The sequence below is a fragment of the Cynocephalus volans genome, chromosome 14, assembly GCF_027409185.1.
Source record: "Cynocephalus volans isolate mCynVol1 chromosome 14, mCynVol1.pri, whole genome shotgun sequence".
In the NCBI taxonomy this organism is placed as follows: domain Eukaryota; kingdom Metazoa; phylum Chordata; class Mammalia; order Dermoptera; family Cynocephalidae; genus Cynocephalus; species Cynocephalus volans.
Window position 1 is genome coordinate 71954482 of NC_084473.1, and position 25820 is coordinate 71980301.

A 25820-nucleotide genomic window follows, 5' to 3' on the forward strand; every position below is an offset into this window, starting at 1 on the left:
TCAGTGTCTATAGAGATGATCATATGGTCTTTGTCTTTGCTTTTATTGATGTGGTATGTCACATTTATTTATTCACATATGTTGAACCAACTTTCCATCCCTGGGATGAATCCCACTTGATCATGGTATATAATTTTGTGTATGTGTTGCTGTATTCTGTTAGCTAGTGTTTTATCGAGGATTTTTGCATCTATATTCATCAAGGATATTGGCCTGTAGTTTTCTTTTCTTGTTCTATCTTTGTATGCTTTTGTTATCAGGGTGATGTTTGCCTCATAGAATGAGTAATATTGAATTGTCTTTGCATTCTTGGAATAAATCTTACCTGAGGAATGTTGTATTTTTAGATGAACTGTTATTTTATTTAGGAATTTTCATTGATGTTCATAAATGATATTGGTTTATAATTTTTATTTTTTGTTATCTTCTTCAAGTTTAGCTGTCAATGTTCTACTTACTTAAAAGAATTTGGAAAATTTTCTTCTTTTTCTATATACTGAAACAAGTATGATAGAAGTCCTTTGTGTGCGTTATTCTTTGATAACTTTTTACGTTTCTGTCATGGAAAGTGTTTAACATTTTTCCTATCCTTCTTAGGGTTGTAATAGTTATCTTTTGCTGTGTAGTAAACTCAAAATTTACTGGCTTAGATAGTAAACATTCCATAAAAGAATGAATGATTAAATAAGTTGTGATACATACATACAATGGAATATTATTTGGCCTTAAAAAGGAATGAAGTACTGGTATGTGCTCCAACATGGATGAATCTCAAAAACATTATGCTATGTTAAAGAAGTCAAAAACACAAGGTCCCATATTGTATGATTCCATTTATGCGAAATATCCAGAACAGGCGTATTCCTAGTGACAGAAAGCAGATTGGTGGTTGCCAGGGGTGGGTGGATGGAGGAATGGGTAGTAACTGCTTAATGGGCAAAGGATTTTATTTAAGGGGTGATGAAATGTTTTGGAACTAATAGGGATGATAGTTGCACAATCCAGTGAATTTACTACATGCTACTGAATTGTTCACTTTAAGATGGTTAATTTTATGTTCTGTAAATTTCACCTCAACAAAAAAGTTATATAAACATCTGAAACTTTATCTAAACGCATTATTATGTAATGTTTTTCTCCATCTTGCCTTCAAGAATATGGAAAAATTCTAAAGTGCCTTTCTAAAATACAAATATAGGATAGCTACCAATAAATAAATAAATAAACATTTATGATCTCGCATAATTTCTGTAGAAGAGAAATTTGGGGAGCAATTTAGCTGGGTGATTTTGGTCCAAGGTCTCTCATGAGCTTGGCAGGGATATCAGCCAGGGTTGCAATCATCTGAAAGCTTGACTGAGACTGGGGGATCTGCTTCCACGATGGCTCACTAACATACCTGATAGGTTAGTACTGGGTCTTGACAGGAAGCCTCAGCTCCATGCCACATGAGCCTCTCCATAGAGCTGCTTGAATGTTCTCCCAACATGTTAACTGGCTTACTCCAGAGAGGCAGAGAGAGAGACAAAAACTACAATGTCTTTATGACCAAGCCTTGAAAGTCATACTTTGTCATTTCTGCCATATTCTGTTCATTAAAGCAAGTTAAGTACACTCCACAATCAAGGGGAGAGGGGATTTAATCTCCATCTCTTGAAGGCAGGAATATCAGAGAATTTAAGGACATATTTTAAAAGTGCCTTAGGGTCAGTTTTGGTAAACTGTGTTTTCCCAAGAAATTATTTATTTCATCTAGGTTTCTGAAGTTGTCTGTTCTGCTATTTTAAATTTCCTCTGATTTAATAGTTACTTTTCCCTTGTAATTTTTTGTGTATTTGTGCTTTCTCCCTTTTTCCTTCATTAGATTCACTAGTGGTTGTCCATTGTGTTGATGTTTTTTAAACTAGTGTTTTGATTTATTTTTTAGTTTTATTTTTCTATGTTGCTAATTGATTCTTTTATCTTTATTATTATCATTTTTTGCTTTATACTAATTTACCTCGTTATTCCTTCTCTGGCGTTTTGAATTGGGGATTTAATTTATTTATTTCATTCCTTCACTTTAAAAATTGATTTAAAGTATATAAAGCTGTAAATTTTTCTCTGATCATTGCTTTAATTGTAGCCAATAGATTCTGATAAATAGTGTCTTATTAATCATTAAATTTTAGAAATTCTGCAACTTTGATTTATATTAACTCTCTTTTTTAAGAGTTAAAGTTAGATCTTTATTTAAAAATCTGATCTGCCAACTTAGAGTTTTCCACCAACTCTGGAAGCAGAAACCTTCACAGGTTTCACAATCTTTTGCTTAGGTGCTGCCTTTGTAGGAGCCTTAGCAGCAGACACTGCAGTCTTTTTAGATGCTTGCTTAGCCTTTTTTGCTTTCTTGGCAGCCTTGATAGCTTGTTCTCACTGAGCCTTTCTAACTTCAGGTTTCTGATTCTTCTTGGCCATTATATCAGCAAGAGATGCACCAGTGATGGCCCTCTGCAATCTGACTGCACATCGGGTTCTTTTCTTTTGAATTTCTTCCTACTATCCCCTTTTGTGCTTTCTTCTGTAAAGGACGGTCGAGTTTATCTGCCGAGGATTCCACTTGGATAGAAATGCTGACTCGCATTTTGCATTAAGAAATTGGAAAACCTTCCCGCAGGTCCTGGCGTACCGCCTCCCACGTCCAGGATCGATCTTGTACCTGCTGAAACCGCACAGCCCGACCTCCACTGTGGTGGACACCGGGGATGAGAAAGGTAAGGAGCTTATATTTACTCTTTTACCCAGAAATTATTTAAAAAGAGCATTTAAAAATATTTTCTAGGTGGAAGAAACTCTTAAATTTTATTATTAATTTCTAATTTTTACACCATGATTAGAGAATCTTTTTGTATGATTTCTAGTTTATTGAGGTTTTATGTGACCTAATATATGGTCATAATGAATGTTTTATGTGCATTTGAGAAGTTACATTTTCCACTATCAAGGTATACATTTTGGTATAACTACATGAGATCTACTGAACCAATTATGTTGTTTAGGTCTTCCACATCCTTTCTTATTTTGTGTCCAATTTCCTGCCTTGAACCGAGAACAGTGTGTTCAAATCTCTTATTAGTAGAGTGGTTCTCTTATTTCTTCTTGTATTTCCTATCTTTTGTTTATGAGGATGATTGCTCTGTTATTTTGGTACATGGATATTTATAACTTTTATATTTTCATAGTGAATCATAGCTTTTAACCCTATAAGCCACCATTCTTTGTCTCATTTAATGCTTTTTTGGCTTGAATTCAGCCTTACCAGCTACCAGGATATTAGCTCCTGTTTTCTTTTTGTTTACATTCACCTGATGTAGCTGTGCCCAGGCCCTTAGTTAAGTTGTAGCTTTTCTAAGGTCTATTTAATGTGTGGATAGAATTGGATTTCTCTTTATAAGTCGGTGTGAAAATAATTTTCTTTTCAGATGAGTTCAACCCATTCAGATTTAATGATATGACTGATATGTTTGGGCTCAAGTGTATCATATTACTTTCTTATATGGCCGAGTGCATTTTTTTTCACTTAGGTGTAAACGTATATGAATTATATTTATTGTCTATTTGCTTTAAAAATTATTCTGTTATTTAGAAAGATTCGTGTTTTTTTCTAGTAGCTACTTTTATGCTAGTATCTTTTATAATGTTCTTAGTCTCTTTTTATTCATATAGGCTACTATTATTTGGTTTATCAACTTTAAATGAAATCCTATGATTCCCACTCATTACCCAATTAGCAGTCTATAAGCTTTTCCTATTAAGTCAAACCATACTAAATGTTGTCTTTGTAGGTCAAAATATGGTTGAAGATCAGTATTTTCGTGTTTCAACTTAATAATATTTTCCCCTTTTCATTTCTTGCCTTTTTTCATTTTAAAAACTGTGTCTTTTCTACTTTGGCAGAATATTTAACATTTACTCATTGTTCTTTCGTACTTATCTCCACCTCTATTTTGTCCTAGATCTGTAATGAAACATATTCAATGTTTATCATCTGCCCTTCTGCTGGAGTTTCTGCATTGGTATTTTGGTTGAAAGAAGCTTATTCTATGGTAGATTCCTCAAGAAGTGCCATGAGTAGAGTTTTGCATTTTTAAGACTGTTTCTTATAGCATTTACACTAGAAGGTTGGCTTAGGCATTTATGTATATATCTTGTATTTCAAAAATAAATGCTAGCAAACTGCATACACTGTTCAGTATCTTTTACAGACTTCTGTGATTTTACAGACACTCAGTTTTCGTGGGGTTTTGTATACCTCTCATTGTCTTAAAGCAAACCTCTATTTTGTATTACTGGGGAATATTTTCCCAATTATTTTAAGCCTTTCTGACAAGTAATTCTGTTCGATTACTGGAGAATATTTTAGGGGAAAGTTATCATCATCTCTGACTGATATATTTGAAATGAAAATATGTATCTATCTTTACTTTTTTAAATAAAAATTTTATTGAAGTATAACACACATAGAACAGGGTATATACTTCATTCGTGTAGAACTGAATGGATTAATAAAAGTAAATATATTCACATAAACACAATCCAGGTGAGAGAAAAAAAGTAGACTAGTACCATAATGCCAGAAATTCTATAGTACCTCCTGTCAATGGTCTCCAAAGTTAACTACTATCTTAGCTTCTAAACCGTAGATTAGATTTGCATATTTTTAAACTTTGGATTAATGGAATCATACCTATCTGGCTTCTTTCACCACACATTACAATTGTGTGATTTAATTATGTTGTTTTTATAACAGAGCTTGGTCACTTTCACTCCTATATAGCATTCCATTGTTTGAAAATACTAATTTATTCATTTACTGTTGACTAGCATTTGATTTATTTTAGTTTTTTGCAATAAAAATAATGTTCTTATGTGTCTTTTTAGCATGTGTTTATGCATTTTTATTGGATATATGCCTGGGAATACAACGCTAGGTCATAGGGTTTGTATGTGTTCAGCTTTAGTAGACGTTTTAGGAACGTGTAATTGCTCATGCCAATTACACCCCCACAGCAAAACATGAACTTTACAGCTGCTCCACATTTTGCCAATGAATTGTACTGCCAATCTTTTTAATTTCTGCCATTCTGACTGGTGAGATACTCATGATAAATACCATTGTGGTTTTAGTTTGCATTTCCCTGATGAATGAGGGAACGTGGTTGAGAAGCTTTGCAATATCATTTTTGTAGTGTCTGTTCCAGTTGTTTGCCCATCTCTTTTTTTTTATTGGTTGGTCTCTATTATTGGTTTGCAAGAGTTTCTTATATGTAATGGAAATGAGTTCTTCGTCAATTATTGCAAATCTTTTTGTACTCTGTGGTTTGCCTTTGTCTTTCGATGGTCTGAATTCCTAATCATGATATATACCAATTTATCGGGTTTTTTTTCCCCTCTTTTTGGTAAATGCTTTTTGTGTTTTGTTTGAGAAGTCTTTGCCTGCCCCAAGGTAATGAGGATATTCATGTCATCTTCCATTAACTTGATTCTTTTAACTTTTGCCTCTAGATCTACAATCTACCTGGAATTGATTAATGTGAATGGTGCAAAGTAGGGAGGGTTAAGATTCATCTTTATCCTTAGGGATATTCAGTTGTCCTAGAACAGTATACTTAAAAGAATGGCTTTTTTAAAAAACTGTCTTCAGTGCCACCTCTGCCATAAATCAATTATCTCTGTATGTGAAGGTTCAATTCTTGATGCTCTATTCTGTTCCATTGGACTACTTGTATATCATTGTCTCAATATGACTATCACTCTGTAATGACCTGTGTTATAATCTAGCAGTATAAGTTCACCATTTTTTTTCTTCAAAGTTGCCCCAGCTATTCTCAGCATTTTGCATTTCCGCACAAATTTTACAATTAGTTCATATAGATTTTTTATTGGAAAAAAGCCCAAACCCAAACCCAAACCAACAGAACTCTGCTGCAATTTAAATTGGGATTGTTTTGAATCTATAGATCTATTTGGAAAGGATTGATATATATATATATATGATATTGAAAATTCCAGTCCAACAATGTGGTATATTTCTGCTTATTTAGATCTTCTTAATGTTTCTCAAGTAAGCTTTTCAATTTTCAGTATGGAGGTCTTTCACATTTTTCATTACATTATATTGCTAGGTTTTCGATAATTTTGATGCTGTTGTAAGTGGCAATTTTTCAAAGTCTGTTTTCTAATCGTTGCTGTATATAGACATACAATTGATCTCTGCAGTTTGACCTTATATTTGGGACTTTGGTAAATTCACTTTTTAGTCTCATGGTTTAATTTTAGATTACTCTGGAATTTCTATGAACACGATTGTTGAAATAAATAATATAGTTTTAATTCTATAGATTTAGCTTTATATGTTTTGACATGGGTATGTTATTAGGTTCATACAGATTTAAGATAACTAGTATTTCTGTAGAATTCATCCTTTTATCACTATGAAATATTCCTTTTCATCTCCAGTTATATTTCCTGCCTTCAAGTCTACTTTGTCTGATATTGGTATCACTACTTCACCTTTTTTAAATCAGTTTTTGCAGTGCATATTTTATTTTTTAGTTCCAGAATCTTCATTTGTTACTTAAATAGTTTCTAGTTCTCCACTGAAATGTTTTATCTTATTTAATTTCTTAAACACATTGATCAATGTTTCTTTAATGTCCATGCTTGATAATTCCAATATCTGGATATCTTGTGGGTTTGTTTCTACTATCTATTTTTCTCTTGAATTTTAGTCAGTTCTTGTCTTTTTGCACACTTAATTATTTTCATTGTATGATAGGAAAGTTGTCTGGAAAATTATGGAGATAATTTGAAGCACTAAATAATGATATATTCCCCAGAAAGGAGTTATTTCTGCTCTTGGCATGTGGTTAGAATGACTTCCAAGTTACAGTTTAGTGGTCTATTTTCATTTCACTGTTACTCCTATGGTAATGTTCTTTGGGAGTTCCAAGTGACTACTTGCACATTTCTATGGACCATATCTTCTTTGAGATCACTGAACTCCATTCTTTGTCTTTTCAGCCACATGAAACTACAAAAACCTCTGGTCAGTTACTCAGCCTAAAAGTAACTCACTGAAATCCTTGAAGGAAGAGGGGTCAAAGTTGCTGGGCAGAGCAGAGGGCAGTGGTTGGGCAGTGAACCGCAACTGTTTACTAATAAGTATAGAACTGTTTCAATATTTTTTAATTAATAGACTTTATTTTTTAGAGTGGTTTTATATTTATAGGAAAAATGAGCAGAAAATACATGAAGTTCCTATACGCTCCCTCTCCCTCTCACCCAGTTTCCCTATTATGATTAGCCTTAACAATGTGTACCAAGCTGAATAACTACTCTGATTTACTGCCAGTCCACATGTCTCATGGGAGATGAGCCCAGAGAACTTAATGTCTTATAGTCTTGATCTTCCCCCACCCCGATGACCTTGGCTTCTACCTGGCTCTCCAAGGTGACAAGCTGGCACTAAGAAGCACATAGGTAAAGGCTATTTTGTCAGCAAATATCTGTGAAGAGAATTGATCACTCATGTCAGAGCCGAATTCTATCCTTATAGACACGCTTTCAGACACCTGGTGGCAAAACCATGGCTTTTTACTCCTTTCAACATCCCAATATAGTTTTACTGGTAGTAGTTAAAAAAACAAACAAACAAAACAAGAATAACAACAAAAAGAGAAGCTTGTGAGGATCAGCTGATGCCTTCTCTAGAGCCTGAGCCCAGCAGGCCAGCAAAGCGTTGAGAGCTCTCTCAGATGCCAGTCCCTACCAACTTCCAAAGAAGCAAAATGTTTCAGACTTTATTTTCTGATCATTGCCCCAGCTTGGGTCTGATACCCCTCTGTCAGATTTAAAAAGAACTTCGTAATATTGAAATACAGCTTCACAAATTTCCTTAGAGTTAAAATCCCACAATGTTCTTTAATTTTCCCATGGAACTTTACACAGGTCTTTAATTCTCCATAGTTGTTGTGACTTGGCCAGAAGGTAACAGCAGAAATATTTTCTGAGGTTAAAGTTATAGGTCTGGGGGAGAGATTAAAACAAACTAAAACTGTTTTTGTTTGGTGTGATATAAAATATGGAATTGATCTTTCCAGGCTCAGAGATGATTAATGATTTTGCTATGTACTTTTATACATTATTTTCTTATCAAACTAGTTAACAAGTATTTTTATATGTTTGTGAGCAAATATGTTTCACAGCATACCTTGTGATTGTAAAGATAAGTATTTAATTCTCACTGTTCACTTTCAATTGGCAAAGAAAAAAGAAGTGGAAACTGGAGAGATTATGGTAGAACCTTTACTTGCTGGTCTGGTCCTGGCTGTACCTGCTTTTGACTGGTCATATACCTATTCAAGAAACCTTCCTAGTAGAAAACCACAGGAGGAGGCTCTAAAATGACTTTCAATATCCCCTCCTAGATATTGACTGTTATTAAGTATTACATGTAAAATTTTAAATTGACAATTAGTGTGGATGGCTTCTGATTTTGTCTATGGATTGTGTTTAAACAACTGAAAAATATGTTCCTGATTTTGAGATACTAAGTGGTATTGCACAGTTGTCACTTTATTGAATGTGTACAACAGTCCCATGAAATTTATGATGCATACCCTTGTATAGCTTCAGGTGCTAGAATTAAAATTGACCTGTTGTTACCAAATGAAAAAAAGAAAAAAAAATTTCTGAACCAGTACTCTTTCTCACCTGTAATATTATATACCTATTATATCTTATAAAGCCTTCTTTGACTTTCATTGGCCAAGAATAATTTCAAAGAAGTTTCAACCAGGCAATTTGTGCCCCTCTAATGTCTTTCTATGTGTGTGAGTGTCCTCAAGTAGTTTTTCTTTTTAATCTCCCTCCTTCTCTATTAAGCATTAAAATTAAAAGGGCTCTGAAAATCTTTTGAGACATTTTCCAAAGTGGATAAAAGCTTTCCAGGCAGGTAAGGACTTTCTTATCTTCAAGAGCCATATGCATCCGGCATACCTACTCTGAAATAGTAGCATAACTAACTGCTGGCTTCCTATCAAATAATCCAACACGTCTCATACATGGGTGCTGTCTAACCATCAATATAATCGGATTATTAAGAGTATGGTATGCCACACATACTCAAACGTTTCTAGACTTTTTTCTCACAACCACAATTGGGAAAGCATATGTCTGTGGATTTTGGTAATGATCCAGTTACACATCAGTTCTTTAATATGATTCCTCAGATCATTAAATGTCAATAGATCTTGCCTTGAATGATCTTGAGTCATTTAGCTTTACGGTGTGCAGGTTGCCTTGAACACACCCCACATCACATTCTTGTGGAGAAAATTGTCTTGTTCCAGCCCCAAGCACTTTCTTTCAATCTCTCCTTCACGTCTCAGAAACTGAAAGGGCATCAAAGTTAAATCTGTCTAAACACAGCTCATAGAATTTTCTAGCACAGTGCTTGGGATGAAATGGTTTAAGAGTTATTTTATTTTCTACTTTTTTCCACGTTCTGGTAGGAAGACTACTGTGATTAACGGAGAACATAATTACATCACGGAGAACAAATATCTGTCATTAGCCACGACCTTCAGGGAGGATAGTGTTTGCCCCAGTCAAGGCTGTTTCCCTCCTGATATTTCCATGGGGTATGAACACTCACCACAACTGGCTCTACATCTTTATAATCTGTTCAGTGACTTTCAACCTCTCCAACCCAAGATTAGTAATCATCATTTGTTCAGTCAACCAATGTTTGAGTACCAGACTCTGTGCTATGTGTATAGTAAGTGAGAATGGTCCCTGTCCTCAAAAAGAGAGGCATAGAGAGAGACAAATACAATATAGCATGATAATGCCATGTTAGGGGAAGCATGGAGCATATAAAAAGGGGACTGGCCGTGAGCTGAAGAGTCAGCGCAGGCTTCACAAAAGGAGTGACATCGGATCTGGCTAGGCCATGCTGCCGTAATGAACAGCCCCTATATCCCGGTGGCTTAAACCAGCAAAAGTTTATTTTTTGCTTCTGTAAGAAGCATTCTAATCACATTCCCTTGGTCACATGGCCTCATTGAGCTGCAAGGAGGCTAGAAAGAATAACGCCATGTGCCTAGAAGGAGGAATGTGAAAAAGAATTTTTGAATGTATAGCATTGTCTCTGTCACAACTCATCCTTCTGCCCATCAGATATTCATTTCACTCTTTCTTCCACATATGGAACACAATCCCCCCAGTGAGTTAGTTCAGTATCCCAGCCAGTTACAGCATCGAACTTGAAGACCAGGATCTCTGCATAAATCAAGTATGGTAAGCCACACGTATTCAAATGTTTCTAGGTATGAGTAGATTCCTTTGGTCTAGAGACACATAAACTAAAAATAGACAAGTGTCTGTGCTTCTACCCTACACCAAATATGTGGTTGTAAAATAGGACAGGAGAAATCACAATAAACATTCTCATTTGGAAAGAAGAAGACTAGGCAACATGCAGCAGTCATTAGTCCATGGCGATTCTGAAATCCTGCAGACCTTTGGGGATTCCCTTAACCTAGGGCAGTGGTTCTCAACCAGGGGCAATTTTGACCCCTAGGAGACATTCAGCAATGTCTGGAGACATTTGTGTTTGTCACAACTGGGGAAGAGATGCTACTGGCATCTGGTGGATACAGGTTAGGGATGCTGCTAAACATCCTACAATGCACAGGACTGCAGTCCACCCCCCAACAGAAAATTACTGGGCGCAAAAGGTCAGGAGTGCTGAGGCTGAGAAACTGTGACCTGGGGATAAGGAGGACTCCTTGATTAGGCCCTGATCCTGCTCCCTCGCTCACTGTGGCCTGTGGCTCCTAGTTCCTACCTTCCTGGAGATTCCCTCTTTTTTCATTGTCCTCTATGGTCTTGTCTGAATAACTTCCTTGAGTACTGCAAATATGTCACCTCTGTAAGACGGGGACTCAACTGTCATTTAAAGACTTAAACAGTCACAATTTTCTTTTTCCCTTGATTCTTGGTTTCTTTGACAATTTAACTCTTTCTAAAACATATCTGTTTAATTCTGATCACCTCCCTTGTGTCTGTACTCATATCCACAGTTCTTTATAACACATGGTTCTCATACGTGCTCTTTTTCTTTGCTTTGTCAACTGCTAAACTCTCTTCCTGGACAAGGTCTTGAGCTTCTGTGGAAAGGATTCACACTTTATCTCATCTCTGACACACAACTGAATTTTAACAAACCTTTGACACTCAAAGACTTTCTTAACATTATCTATTCCTATTTGGAGAATAAAAGAAATGAGCTTTTCCAGTTCTTTGAGCTATTTATTCTTTTTCATTTCTGTTTATACCTTCCTGATTTCAACTCTTCCTATAATTTCTTGCCAAATGCAGCCAAATAACAAATAATACATCTTACTAAGTTTCTTCTTTCTAATGTTTTCCATTAGAACTGAACAAATTCATTAGGAAAGTTGTTTCCAAGTAAACACAGACAATTTTACTAAATATTTTACCACTTTATAACAAGGAATAACATTTTCCCAATCTTGAATATCAATTTTCTTACCTTTGCCACCTATCTGCTAAGCCAATGCCACATATATTAGGTTTTTACTGTGGTAGTATCCGACTCCTGATATCATTTTCCATGTTAATTAGAAGATATTAGGCCATGCTGTGGTAACAAACATTCCCCAAACTTAGTGGGTGCTGTGGTTTGAATGTGCTCCCCAAGTTCATGTGTTGGAAAAAATCCCCAGTGCAACAGTGTTAGCGGGGTGGTGCCTAGTAAAAGGTAATTAGGTCATGAGGGCTCTACCCTCATGATGGACTAATGTTGTTATTTTGGGAGTGGGTTGGTTATGGAGAAAGTGGGTTTGTTATGTAAGGGAGTTCAGCACCCTTTTGCCCTCTCACTCTTGCCCTTCTGCCTTCTGCCATGGGATGATGCAGCAAGAAGGCCCTTGCCAGATGCTGGCACCTTAATATTGGTCTCCCCAGCCTCCAGATCTGTGAGAAATATTTTTTTTTTAATTTATAAATTACCCCGTCTGTGGTATTCTGTTACAGTAACACAAAACAAACTAAAACAGGGTTAACAATATGCCTCTTGTTTTATGCTCACACAAAGCCTGCCATAGGGCTTGAGTGACTCTCTTTTCTGTTGTTACTCCTCAGAGATCCTGTTTCTTCAGTCTTATGTCTCTGCCTTCTCAACATGAGGCTTCTGAGTTTGCCATTGCAGGAGAAGCAAGATGTGTGAGAATCAGGCAGAAGCTTTCACTATTTCAGGCAGGAAACAACACACATCACAGTCAGATCACACTAGTGATATGGCTCCACCTAACATCACAAGGACAGAGAAGTGTACTTTCCCAAACGCTCAAGGAGGAATATGAAACCGGATTTGATGAATGCAAAATATTGTCTCTGCTTAGCTGAGAACTTGAAGAATTGAAAGGAGTTTGTGAAATAAAGGGGTCAGGAAAGGAGAATTATTCTAGGCAGAGGGATTACATGCATAGAAGTCTGGAGACTAGAAAGATTGTGGATCATTGAAGGAACTGACAGAAGTGCTCAGTGGTTGAAACATTGCAAGGACAAAATGAAAAGAAGGAGGTAGGCGAAGGGAGTGAAGAAAAGCCAGGTAGGAGGGTCTCATCCTGCTGAGCTTTGTAAGTCATATTAAAGAGGAATAATGTCGTCATATGTCAGAGTGGGAACTTTAAGCAGGGGAGTGATAATTTCATAGGTATGTATTAGAAAAGTTATTTTGGCTTCTCAGAGTGCAAAATGGATTGGAGTGGGCAAGGCTTTTGCAGAGGTCCAGTTAGGAGGTTCTTGCAGTAGTCCAGGCGAGGGATTGCCTGAACTCAAGTAGTTTGAGAAAGGACATGGATAAGTTTGAGAGAGTCACCGGAGGCAGAGTCAATAGGAACTCATAGCTAGTTAGGTATAAATGGATGGGAGATTCAGGGATAAAACCCAGGTTTATGACTGAGCAACTGTGTGGCCTGTGGCATCATTCACTGATGAGAAACATAAGCAGAAGTCCCAGCACATCTCATTCTGTCAGGTTTCATAATAGAAAACTGGCTTGATGTTGACTGCAGAAAAACTTGGCAATTCTATCAGCCACTGAGCATCAGGAGGCAAGGCCTTCTTTCATTCTAGATTCTATTTCTCTGGGGGTGTTGGGAGGTTACTTACCCCAGAGAGAAAAAAATAGGCTGCTTCTCAATATCAACAACATCCTAATGAGATGTTGAAGACTTCCACCCATAACAACCCCATGTTAGTACAATCACTTTAGGAAACAGTTTAGTATTACTTACAAAAGTTGAACATATACTGTGATGGTTAATTTTATGTCTCATTTTTGGCCATGCCATGGTGCCCAGATATGTGGTAGAACATTATTTTGGATATTTCTGAGGGTGTTTTTGAATGATACTAACATTTAAATTGGTGAACTTTGCAGCTGATGGTTTTTGGACTTGAACTTCAATATAGATTCTTTCCTGTATCTCCAGCCTGATGACAGGCACATCCTACAGGTTTTGGATTTGCCAGCCTCCATAATCACATGAGCCAACTTCTTAAAACAAATACCTTTCTAAATATACACATACAAATGCATGCATACATAAACACATACACAAACATTCTGTTGCTTCTGTTTCTCTGGATAACCTTGATGATCCATGCTTGCAACCTAGTAACTCACCCCTGGGTATAAACCAGACAGAAAGTCATGCAGGTGAGTGCCAGATACACATGCAAGAATGTTAACAGTAGCATTGTTTATAGTTGTGCCAAACTATAACTGCACAAATAGATACAGTAGAATATATAGACAAATCGTGCTATGGTCAGACAGTGGAATGGCGTACAGCAATGAGAATGAATGAAGAGTTTTAGAGTCACACACAAAAACATAAGCATATCTTATAAACATAACACTGAATGGAAAGAAAGCAAGATATAAAAGACTGCATATAATTCCCTGTATATAAATTCAAAAACAAGCAAAAGTAAATTATAATTTTAAGAATGCATACTTAAGTGGTAACACTACAAAGAAAAAAAAAGGAAACAATTATGGGCAGAAGTTATTTTTAGGGTGTGTGAAAAGGAACATGCAGAAGATTTCTGGGTGCTGCAATGTCCTGTTTCTTGTCTAGTGGTGGTTATATAAGTCTTCATTTATACTTATTCAATATGGTGTTCATTTATGTTAAAGGTACTTTAGGTGTCTTCTTTTACAATGTCAAAAAAATAGGAGCATACTTATGTTACTTTTCTGAAATGCCACCCCAATTGCTTTCAATCAGAAGGTGTTTTATCCTGACCATTGGAGGTGATAGATTGTGCCCAACCTCTTCCCTGCAGAATTGTGTGTGTGTGTGTGTGTTGAGGATGGTTTTCTACTAATAGGGATGGGGACTTGCCTCTTCTACTCCCTAAAAGGATTAATAACCTCAACATGATCTCAAATTGCTGGACCATGTTCAACTAACTTCCAACACTAAAGCCTGAAATAAGGTGTAGTGGATTGAAGTATGTCCCCACCAAACTCAATGAAGCTTGAATTGTGTTCCCAAGTTTTATGCATTAGAAACTTGGTCCCCATTGTGACTGTTAAGAGGTGGTCAGGGGTGTGGTTCTGAGGGCTTTAAAAGAAGAGAGATGAGAGTCTGTCTCTCTCTCTGCTCCTACCATCTTGCAATGTGAGGGGTCACTGTTGCCAACACCAGATGTGTTCCTTGGACTTTGGACTTCCCAGCCTCAGAAACAGTAAGCAATAAATTTCATTTTCTTTATAAAATACACAGTTCCATATATTTTTTTATAAGTAACAGAAATGGACTAATACAGAAAATTGGTACCAGAGAAGTGGGCTGTTGCTTATAACAAATACTTGAAAATGTGGAAGTGGCTTTGGAACTGGATGTTGGGGAGAGACTGGAATAATTTGAAGGAGCAGGCTAGGAAAAGCCTAGCTGCTGGTGGGAGTTTAGAAGACAAGAAAACCAGGGAAAGTTTGGAATATCTCAGAGACTGGTTACATGGTGGCTAGCAGAATACTGATAGAAATATAGACAGTAAAGGCCATTCTGAGAAGATCTCAGATGTAAATGAGAAGGGACTTACTGGAAACTTGGGCAAAGGTCACCCTGGTATGAACTAGCAAGGAACTTGGCTGCATTAGGTCCATGCCATAACTCAAAAGTCCAAAGTCCTTAGGACTTTGGGGAAGTTGGAACTCAACAATTTTGAACCAGAGTATTTGGTGGAAGAAATTTATAAGCAGCAAAGCATTAAGGAAGCTGCACGGCTACTTGTAACAACCTATGCTGAGTTATGGTGGCAAAGGCATGACATAAAACCAGAATTTACAAGGGAAGCAGAGTGTAAAGATTTGGAACATTTGCAGCTTGGCCATGTGGTAGAAAAACAGAGAGCATTTTCAGAAGAAAAATGTGGAATTAACACAAAAGAACAGGATTATTGAGAGAAGGGGAAAAAGGCCCTGAAGGCATTGCAGAAGCCTCTGGGACCAACCATTTCAGGCCCAAAGGCCTAGGGAGACAAAATGGTCTTGGGGAACAGGACTGAGGTGCTCTCCATGGGCTCCCTGCCCAAGGCCACTTCAGGAAACTGCTCCTAGCATCAGGATCCCAGCTGCTTTGGCTGCTCCAGCTGTGGCTAAATTGGCCCCAGATGTGCCTGGACTTGCAGCTTTGGAAATTGAAGCCTGAAGCCTTGGCAGTGTCCATGTGGTGTTTGGTCTGTAGGTTCTCAAAATGCCAGAGCTGTGAATGCTTGGGAGCTTCCACCTTGATTTCAAAGGATGTATGGAAAAGCCTGGGGACCCAGGAAGAGATCTGTCACAGGGGCAGAGTCACTGTAGACAGCCTTCACTAGACCAATGCCAAATGGAAACGTGGGGTGAGAGTTGCAGCAGAGAAACCCCAACAGTGCCATGCCTAGACAAGACATGAGAGTGGGACCACCATGGAGAACCCAGACCTGTGGAGTTACCAGAGTGGAACACCAGCCTGGGAGAGCTGAAGTGTGGCCTGAGACGAGGAAAGCTATAGGAACAGAGCTGCCCAAGGACTTGGGGACCCAACCCCCACATCAGCATGCAGAGGACATTGAACATGGAGTCAAGATACATGATTCACTAGCTTTGAGATTTAATGCCTGCTCTGCTGGGTTTTCGACTCGTTTAGGACATGTTACCCCTTTCTTTTGGCTTATTTCTCCCTTTTTGAATGGGAATATGTACTCTATGCTTGTCCCACCATTGTATCTTGGAAGTAGATAATTTATTTTGACTTTACAGATGGGACTTTGGACTTTTGAGTTGAAACAAGTTAAGACTTTGGGGATGAAATGAATGTATTTGCATGTGAAAAGGACATGAGTTTTGGGGGGCCAGGGGTACAATGTAGTGGATTTAGGTATCCCCAAAACTCACTAAAGCTTGAATTGTGTCCCTAAGTTTTATGTATTAGAAACTTGGTCCCCACTGTGACTGTTATGAGGGTGAGAATTCCTATTATGGTAATTGAAAGGTGGAGCCTTGAAGAGGTGATTAGATTGTAGGACCATGCTGTAGTGAATGGATTAAAAATGGTGGTCGGGATGTGGTTCTGTGCTTTAAAAGAAGAGGAGAGTCTGTCTCTCTGCTCTCTCTGCTTCCACCATCTTGCAATGTAAAGGGACACTGTTGCTACCACCAGAAGTGTTCCTTGGAATTTGGACTTCCCAGCCTCAGAAACAGTAAGCAATAAATTTCATTTTCTTTATAACATACTGAGTTCCATGTATTTTGTTATAAGTAACAGAAATATACTAATACACAAGCCTTCTGTGTCTTGTGCTTTTCTTTCTGTTCATTTGCTGCTCCTGATTAACAATGACAGTGAGAATCAAAAGAGGCCTTGAGACTTTAATACAATTTGAGTGTCCACGGTAGCATGTTACTGTTTTTAGTCTCTGATGTTACAGGTTCCAAATAGGCCTGTTTTAGCCAGTTTCCAAATTGACTGGCACTTTGTCACTGCTTTTTGTGCTTAGCACTTTTGGTATAAACCCAGTTGGGGGTAGTTTTGCCTGCAGTGTGATGTAGTGTCAAATCCCCATATGCTTTTTTGGCAGTCAGTCACAATAAAGGCTCCAGTAAACTTTAGGTTATATATGACCTCTAATAGAGAAAACAGTGACTTTCCATGATTTTTGTACTCTTCTTTGCCTCAGTGACCTACCTCTAGGGCACTGTTTTAGTCTGTTTGGGATGCTGCAACAGAATACATAGAACAGGTAGCTCATAAACAAGAGAAACTTATTTCTGCCAGCTTTGAAGTCTGGGAAGTTCAAAATCAAGGAGCCAGCTGATTTGGTGTCTGGTGAGCACATACCTCCTGGTTCATGGATGGTGCCTTCTTGCTGTGTCCTTACAAGGTGGAAGGGACAAAGCAGCTTGCTGAGACCTCTTTCATAAGGGCAATAATCCCTTCATGAGAGCTCCATCCTCCTGTCTTCCTGTCCTTCTGACCTAATCACCTCCTCAAAGCCACACCTTCTAATACCAACTCATGAATTTTAGGTTTCAATATAAATTTTGAAGGGATACAAACATTCAGACCACAGCAGACACCATCTCAGTACTGCATTCAAATCCAATTTAAATATTTTCTTCTGCATGAACTGGGAGTCACAGAGTCCCCAAACATGACCATTTGGTGTGCCATTTGCTTCTCTCCTGGGCTTTATTATATTCCCTATTGCCTGTCATAGAAGCTTATTCCAGGGGATTCTGCCCAGAAAGATGGGACAGGGAAAGAGATTTGAGTTGATCCAAAATTATTTGCTATTGTAGGTCTCTTTTTGATTTGATCCAAACTTATTTGCAATTATAGGTCTCTTTTTAAGCTCCAGGAAAGACCCCAAAAAATAATTTAGTAAATTTTGGTTTCTGTTGATACTGGCTTCTAGTACTTCTCTTCACTTGACACTTCTCCCACCTAAGGCTATTCACACGAATTTGTGAAGGCCCCATTCTGTGTCAGGCATATCAAGCTCCAACAGGGTTTGCCCCCAGGAAGTTAACTAGCTTCAACAGTTTTTTTCTTCTCTGGGTGGGATGAGCCCAACCTTTGGGAATTGGCACATATTTTGAGGCTTAATTGCCAGTGGTTGGGCAGTCATGATACAGATATTTGACTGTCTCTATTCTAAGAATACTGATTATTTTATTACGCAGGTGGATGCCACGTTGTAATTCATCAATAACCTTGGACTAAATATTCCAAAGTATAACCCCCATTCACAGAGGCCACACTTGATTGCAGGATTGTATTAACTACAATAAACTTTATTACACTGATGGCCACATCCATTATTAAAAGAACGTCTGGACCCTGCACAAGTTCTCCCAATTATTTCTAGAAATTTCCAGAGACTCCTTCATAGGTGCTTATTACCAATCCTGTCAGCTACCACACAGTGCTTGCCATTTTCTTTGCTCCTGCTCCAGCCTTCTTTAATGATGCTGCCACAGTCCTCCATCCTGGCTGTCCACCAGTGAGCAGCCACCCTTACGAGTCTCTAACTCCAATAGGCCATGTCGACCACAAGACTTAGTAGAAGTTAGGGCATCATCCATCTCCCCCTTTGTGTGACCATCTTTGCACCCTAATGTCTCACAGTGTTTCAGAGAAATAGCCCCCTGCATTTCTGTTGGCAGCCCCTCTCTCCTCAGGGCTCACACACGAGTCTCCACAGAAGTAATTTCCATTCTTCCTCAAAGCCTTCTTCTTTTCCATCATTTACTACCCTATGAGTTCTCAAATCAGCTCTTTTGGCACAGACTTGCATTTTACTTTAAAGCTTTTTCTGCATTTAGATGCTTCCTCACAAGTAGAGGAAACTGAAAGACTATGACAATAGGAGAAAGAAGTAGAGAAATCTCTAGGATGCAAGTAGATCCTCAAAAGAAATGTGTTAATCTTGTCTGGTCATTTGAGTGTTTTGAGTTCTGGCTTGAGAATGATTCTTGGTAGATAATTTAAGAAAACTACTTGACAAAGTCTTAATGATCCATGGGTCTCTTCAGATACAGAATTTCTCTAACATGGAGCTGTATTCTGGAGGAGAATAGGTAGGAAGATAAAAGGCGGTACTTGGTGGACACAGAAAGTCACTCTCTGAGGAAGGATAAAATTAATATAGAAAGTGGGAAAACAAGATGACACTGCCAGTGATTATAACTGAATTCTCTGTTTTTGCCAATATAGAGTGCACTGTCAGAGGGAAAGTAGGCTAGACAGGAACAAGCTACAGGGCTTTCTGGAAAGTAGGAAGTGAAGACATTGAAGTCTAGACAGAAAGGGAGGTTTGGTTTGGGCTGGTGGTGGGGATGTCTGTGGAGTGAGACAGCTGTGGTTCAATGGATCAGCCATGGCAGGAGGAGGGCCTGAGCACACAGAGGGCTTGCTCTTTCACGGGGATGATGTGTGGGCTTGCACTGTCACTTGTGGTAGGTAGAGTGGATAAGGTGAGACCAGAGCATCCTTGACCTCTCCCAGATGAGATGCTAGAAGGTTCCTTGTGGCCTGCTGTAGGTTGACAGCAGGCCCTCTGGTAAGGATGCATCATCTCCCACACTTATGAGGAACACATAGTTTCCTTTAGGGTACCCTCTCTCTCTAGCATCATTCTTAGATGACCCTGTTTATTTTTTATCCAAGTTTCTGCATCATCATGCCCCTACATTTGGCCCAAACCTTACAGAATGTGCACTTTCCTTGACAATAGCTGACACCATGACATTTAGAGTGGTTTCCAAAGCTAGCAACTGTCATTTAATGCCTCTTGGTCACTGTAGAAATATAAGATTTTACCTATGCTTGACAGAAGGTTACAGCCTAAAGGTATTTTAGAGATCATCTTCTTTTATTTGATGCCCTGTAGTATATGGTTTATTAATCTACCCATTGTTAACTGACCATTAACTATGCATCAGACAATATGCTAGATGCTGGGGATACAGAGATGAATGAGATGGAAGTGATTTCTGCACTAATGGGATTTATAGACAAACAGACAGGGGCAACTTAATGTGCTATGGGATTCCTTCCGAGCAGCTCCTAACCTTGCCTTGGGGGATCAGGGAAGGTTTCTCAGAACCACTGACATATGAACTGAGACCTGAAGAATGAGAAGGAGTAGCCAAGAAGGAGAAGGACAGGAAACTGAGGCCAAGAGAAATTAAGTGGCTAAGAAGAGAGCCAGGACTTTCCTCAAACCCTCAAACTCCCAGTTCCTTTTTCACTTATGCAATACATTCTGGGCATCTTAAGTAAAATAATTACAGGGAAATAAATCACATCACCTGCTTTCAATATTTTCACAGCCTAATAGAGAGATAAGCACGTAAATAATTATAACACAATGAGATAAGTGCTGCAACAGCTCCAAGCCAGGGAATGTTTGATGCACACAAAGGTGACACAACTCAGGAGACAGGAGAGAAGTGGAATCAGAAATGGCTTTCCTGAGAAGATGGCATTAAAGCTGAATTTTAAATAAAAAGTAGGTGATCACCAGGTAAAGCGTTTGGGGAGAGCAGTCCAGGTAGAAGAGGCAGCCTGTTTGAAAAGCCCAGAAGCACCCAATCCTGTGGTGTATTTGATGAATTATGAGTCATTCAACATGACTGAAGCACATGTGTGGGAAAGGAAAGGGGATCAGGAATTGGAACTGGAGAGGCAGGCAGGAGCAACATTCTGGAGGGATTTGCAGTGGGTTAAGTTTAAAAGTTAGAAATCATTCTTAAGACAAGCCAAATTTATATCCCTGAATGACCACTTTATGAATAATATGGAGAATGTATGTAAAAGGGTAAGATTAGGGGCAGGGACATCAGTGTAAGAGCCACCAAGGGAAATTTGGCATGAGACTGGTTGTCTGAGTTAAAGCAGTGGAGATGAAGGTTTTGAGAAATACCTCAGGGTGGAGTTATGGTGACCAGTTTTCCTGGCACCTTCTTGGTTTTAGCCCTGAAAGTCCAAACCCCTGGAAACTCCTCAGTCGTGGGCAAACTGCAATGGTTGGTCATCCCTGGTAAAATTAACCAAACCCTTAAGGGAAAGAAAGACGTAGAAGGAGAAATCCAAGATGACTTCCAGGGCTTTCAGCTGGGCGTCTTGGCCACTGGTGGTACCATTTGTTAGGACAGAGAAATGGGGAGAAGAGTTGCAGAGTTGGGATCTGGAAAATATAAAAAAGTAATTTTGGACAGGCCGGGTTTAGGTGACTCAGGTGGAGATTTGTAGGCAGTGGGATACATTTCTAGAGCTCAGTCATCAGATCTGGGTCAGAAACACAGGCTTGGGAGTTATCCACAGATAATGATATTTGAAAAGACTTTTGGTCAATATGGCAAACAAAGCAGACACAGGGAGACCTCTGTTCCCCTATATATATATATATATATGTGTGTGTGTGTGTGTGTGTGTGTGTGAGTGTGTGTGTGTGTATACACACACACACACTCACACATATATATATGTGTATATATTTACACACACACACATATGCTAGATAATTTGGAATAAGATTATTGTAAACACAAACTCAAGCTTTGTTTTTAAATTTATTTTTTATTGGTTTTGAATATTCATGAGATATAAGCTTCAGGGATCAGAAATGAAGAAAAAACCCAAAACCATAGTGTTAAGTTTGCGTTGAAATTGAAGGGCCAAGAGAGGAATAGGGGATCCCTCAGAGGCTTTGTTTTTTTCCTTTATTGAGACATAGTTGATTGTACACATCTGTGGGGTATAGCATTGAAAATCAATACCCATGTGCAATATGTAATGCTGAAATCACGATAATTAGTAGATTCAACATCATACAGTGTAATTTTAATGTAAGGTCTAAAGTCAAGATTCTAGGTTGGAATGGGACCCCCTGTATAAAGTTGGATATTAGGAAGGGGCTGCCATCTTTCTGAGTAAGCATGAAGCAGGCTACCTGCTTTCAACCACGGCAGGGAAAAGAGCAACTCCTGAGAAATCAGAGCCTCAATCTAATGCTGTATGGGTTTCCTTGTGATGACTGTCCTGTGGAAAACATTCCTACTGAAGAGGAACTCACTGAAAAGACAAAGCACTCAAAGCAGCCATGTGAGGGGAGGCAACCCGTCTCATAAGAAAGTCACAAAATACAAAAAATGAAAGAGTTCACAGATCATAAAGCATTTTAACAGAGACAATACAACAAATTTGCTTAGAAATTTAAAGAGAAAAAGGAAGAAATAAAATACTTAAGGGTAGTGTAGAATATTATGAATAAGGGACAAATAGATAAATACGTATTAGGAATTTTTAAAGTTGATTGAAATTTAAAAAACTGAATAGGTTAAACATAACTCTAAATACTTAAATAGAGAATTAGTAAACTGAAATATTTGTAGAAATTACCCAGAATGCAGCACAGAGAGATAAAGAGATAGAAAATATGAAAAAGAAATTAAGAGACATGAAGCACCTAATGAGAAGCTTCAATAGACATCTAAAAGAGTTTAAGGAGGAAATAAAGAGGACCGGGGAGAGACAACGTTCAAAGAAATAAAGATGAGTACATCTCCAATGTTAAAAAATGGTGTGAGAACATTCAAAAACCTCTATTCTAGCTATTTTGAAATATATAATACAATATTGTTAACTCTAGTTGTACGATGTAATTGAACACTAAAACTTATTCTTCCCATCTAACTGTGGCTTTGTACCCATGGGACTTATCTCTCATCATCACAAAGAAATGATAAATGTTTACATTGGGTGTGCTAATTACCTTAATTTAATCATTACACAATGTATACATGTATTGAAATATCATATTGTATTCCATAGATATGTACAGTCAAAAAATGGTTGTGAATCTTCAGAGAGAAATGATACACCAAATCTTCAGCAGGAGAAGTAAAAGAGATGTATACTTAGGCAATGTGTAATAAAATTGCAGACATCATGGATATTGAGAAAACCTTAAAAGCTACCAAAGAGAAAACACAGATTATTTATAAAGAAAAGACAGCCAGACTGACAGCTAATTTTTCGTCAACAGATGTCAGGGACAAAGGAATAACATCTTCAAAGTGCTGAGGAGAAAAAGGACACCCAGAATTCCGAGGACACCAAGTTAAATGATCACTCAAAAGGAAGGGCTAAATAGAAATACTTTTACTTTTATAATAAAGTTTATTGCCCACAGACCCATCCTGAAACGGTTACTGAAGGATGCACTTCAGTAAGAACTAAATTGAACTCAGATAAAGGGAGTGAGAGACAGGAAGTAATAACTTAACAAAGACATTCATAAAACATGGTGATAAATCTGATAATGATTGAGTAGAAAATATAACAAAAAATGTTTAAGACAAGGCGTTTAGAAATAAGGTAAAAATGTTTTAAAACAAAGTGTTTTCAAACAAGGTATTTTAAAACAAGGTGAACTTGTATTTTCAGCAATAATATAAAAGATGGGAGATTTTTTAAGGGGTGTTGAAATATTCTTGGGTACTTGTATAGAATGATAGGCATATTGACTCACTCTGAAGCAGATTGACTCTGCATGTTAAAATTTAAGATGGAAACAAAAAGAGTAGAAATGAAATAATTTCCAAAACAGAAAAGGAAAAAAAAAAAAAAAAAAAAGAAAGAAAGAAAAAAAAAAAGAAGAAGAAAAAAGGAAAAGAAAGGAATTAAATGAATTTAACAGATGAAGGGAAGGAGAAAAAAGTGAAAAAAAGCATAAGGGAAAACAAAGTAAAATGGTGGAAATAATCTCAAATATATCATCAATCATAATAAATGTAAAATTAAACTTGCCCATTAAAGTATAGAGACATTCAGAATGTACAGTCTTTTCCCCAATGTATGTTCTTGGTGCCTTTGCCAAAGATCAGTTGGCTGTAAGTATGTGGATTGATTTCTGGGTTCTTATTCTATACCACTGGTCTGAATGTCTGTTTTTATGCCAGTACCATGCTGTTTTGGTTTTTACAGGTTTGTAGTACAATTTGAAGTCAGATACTGCTGTGCTGCTGGCTTTGTTTTTTCTTACTCAGGATTGCTTTAGCTATTTGGGGTCTTTTATTGTTCCATATGAATGCTAGGATTGTTTTCTCTATTTCTGTGAAGAATGCCACTGGAATTTTGATGGCAATTGCATTGAATCTGTAGATTGCTTTGGGTAGTATGGACATTTTCACAATGATAATTCTTCCAATCTAAGAGGATTGAATGTCTTTCCATCTTTTTGGGTCCTCTTTAATTTCTTTCAGGAGTGATTTGTAGTTCTTGTTGTAGAGATCTTTTACCCCCTTGGTTAAATTTATTCCCAGGTATTTTATTGTTTTGATGACTGTTGTAAATGAGCTTGTTTTCTTGATGTCTTTTTCTGCTAGCTTGTTGTTGGAGTAAAAAACATCAATTTTGGGGTGTTGATTTTGTATCCTGCAACTTTACTGAAATTGTTTATCAACTCTAAGAGATTTTTGTAGAGTCTTTAGACTTTTCTACATATAGTATCATGTCATCTGCAAACAGGGACCATCTGACTTTGTCTTTTACAATCTGGATACCCTTTCTTTCTCTCTCTTTCATGATTGCTCCGCTTGTACTTCCAGTACTATCTTAAATAGGAGTGGTGAGAGTAGGCATCCTTACCTTGTCCCCATTCTTAAGGGAAAAGCTGAAAGCTTTCAGGATGATATTGGTGGTAGGTTTGCTATATATGGCTTTTATTGTATTGAGATACTTCCTTTTATATCTAATTTTCTGAGAGTCTTTATCATGAAGAGATGTTGAATTTTGTCAAATGCTTTTTCTGTGTCTATTGAGATAATCTTATGGTTTTCGTCCTTGATTTTTTTGATGTGGTGTATCACATTTATTGACTTGCATATGTTGAAGCATCCTTGCATCCCTGGGATGAATCCTACTTGATTATGGTGTATAATTTTTTGATGTATTTTTGTATTCTGTTTGCTAATATTTTGTTGAGGATTTTTGCATCTATGTTCATCAAAGACATTGGCCTGTAGTTTTCTTGTATCTTTGTCTGGTTTTTGTATCAGGGTGATGCTGATCTCATAGAATGAGCTTGGGAGAATGGCCTCTGTTTCAATTTTTTGGAATAGTTTGAACAGAATTGGTTTTAATTCTTCTTTAAGGGTTTGGTAGAATTCATCAGTAAAGCCATCCTGTCCTGGGCTTCTGTTTTTTGGGAGACTATTGATTACAGCTTCAATTTCATTGCTCATTATTGGTCTGTTCTGGTTTTCTATATCTTCTTGGTAATTATCCTGATTTGAGCATCACATATTGCACACAGGTATTGATAGTCAACTCTGTACCTCACAGATATGTATAATCAACTATGTTTCAATTAAAAAATGTACAGTTTTTCTATAATGCTTGTTCTACAAATGAGATTTCAACACAAATGATAATATTAAGGGCACTGGACCATAACACAAATTTCACATTTGCTTTGTGTGACTTGCCTGTGAGAAATACTAGATAAACCCTGAAAACTTCAACCAGCTGGTATAGGCTGCATAGGGATAGACAAGATGCACACACTTTATCATCCTCTGTTCACCACATGTTATAAGTCACTCCTATCCACAGCTTGTGTTACAACATTCCTCCTGATTTCAAATAACCCTCTTTTCAGCACTTCAAAATAAACTGCAAGCTTCAACA

At 37.5% G+C, this 25820-nt stretch overlaps 1 pseudogene; it reads right to left on the minus strand.

The window, feature by feature from the left end:
* Positions 1-2253: 2253 nt before the first annotated feature.
* LOC134362566 (large ribosomal subunit protein eL24-like) lies at positions 2254-18612 on the minus strand (annotated as a pseudogene).
* Between the last annotated feature and the right edge of the window lie 7208 nt (positions 18613-25820).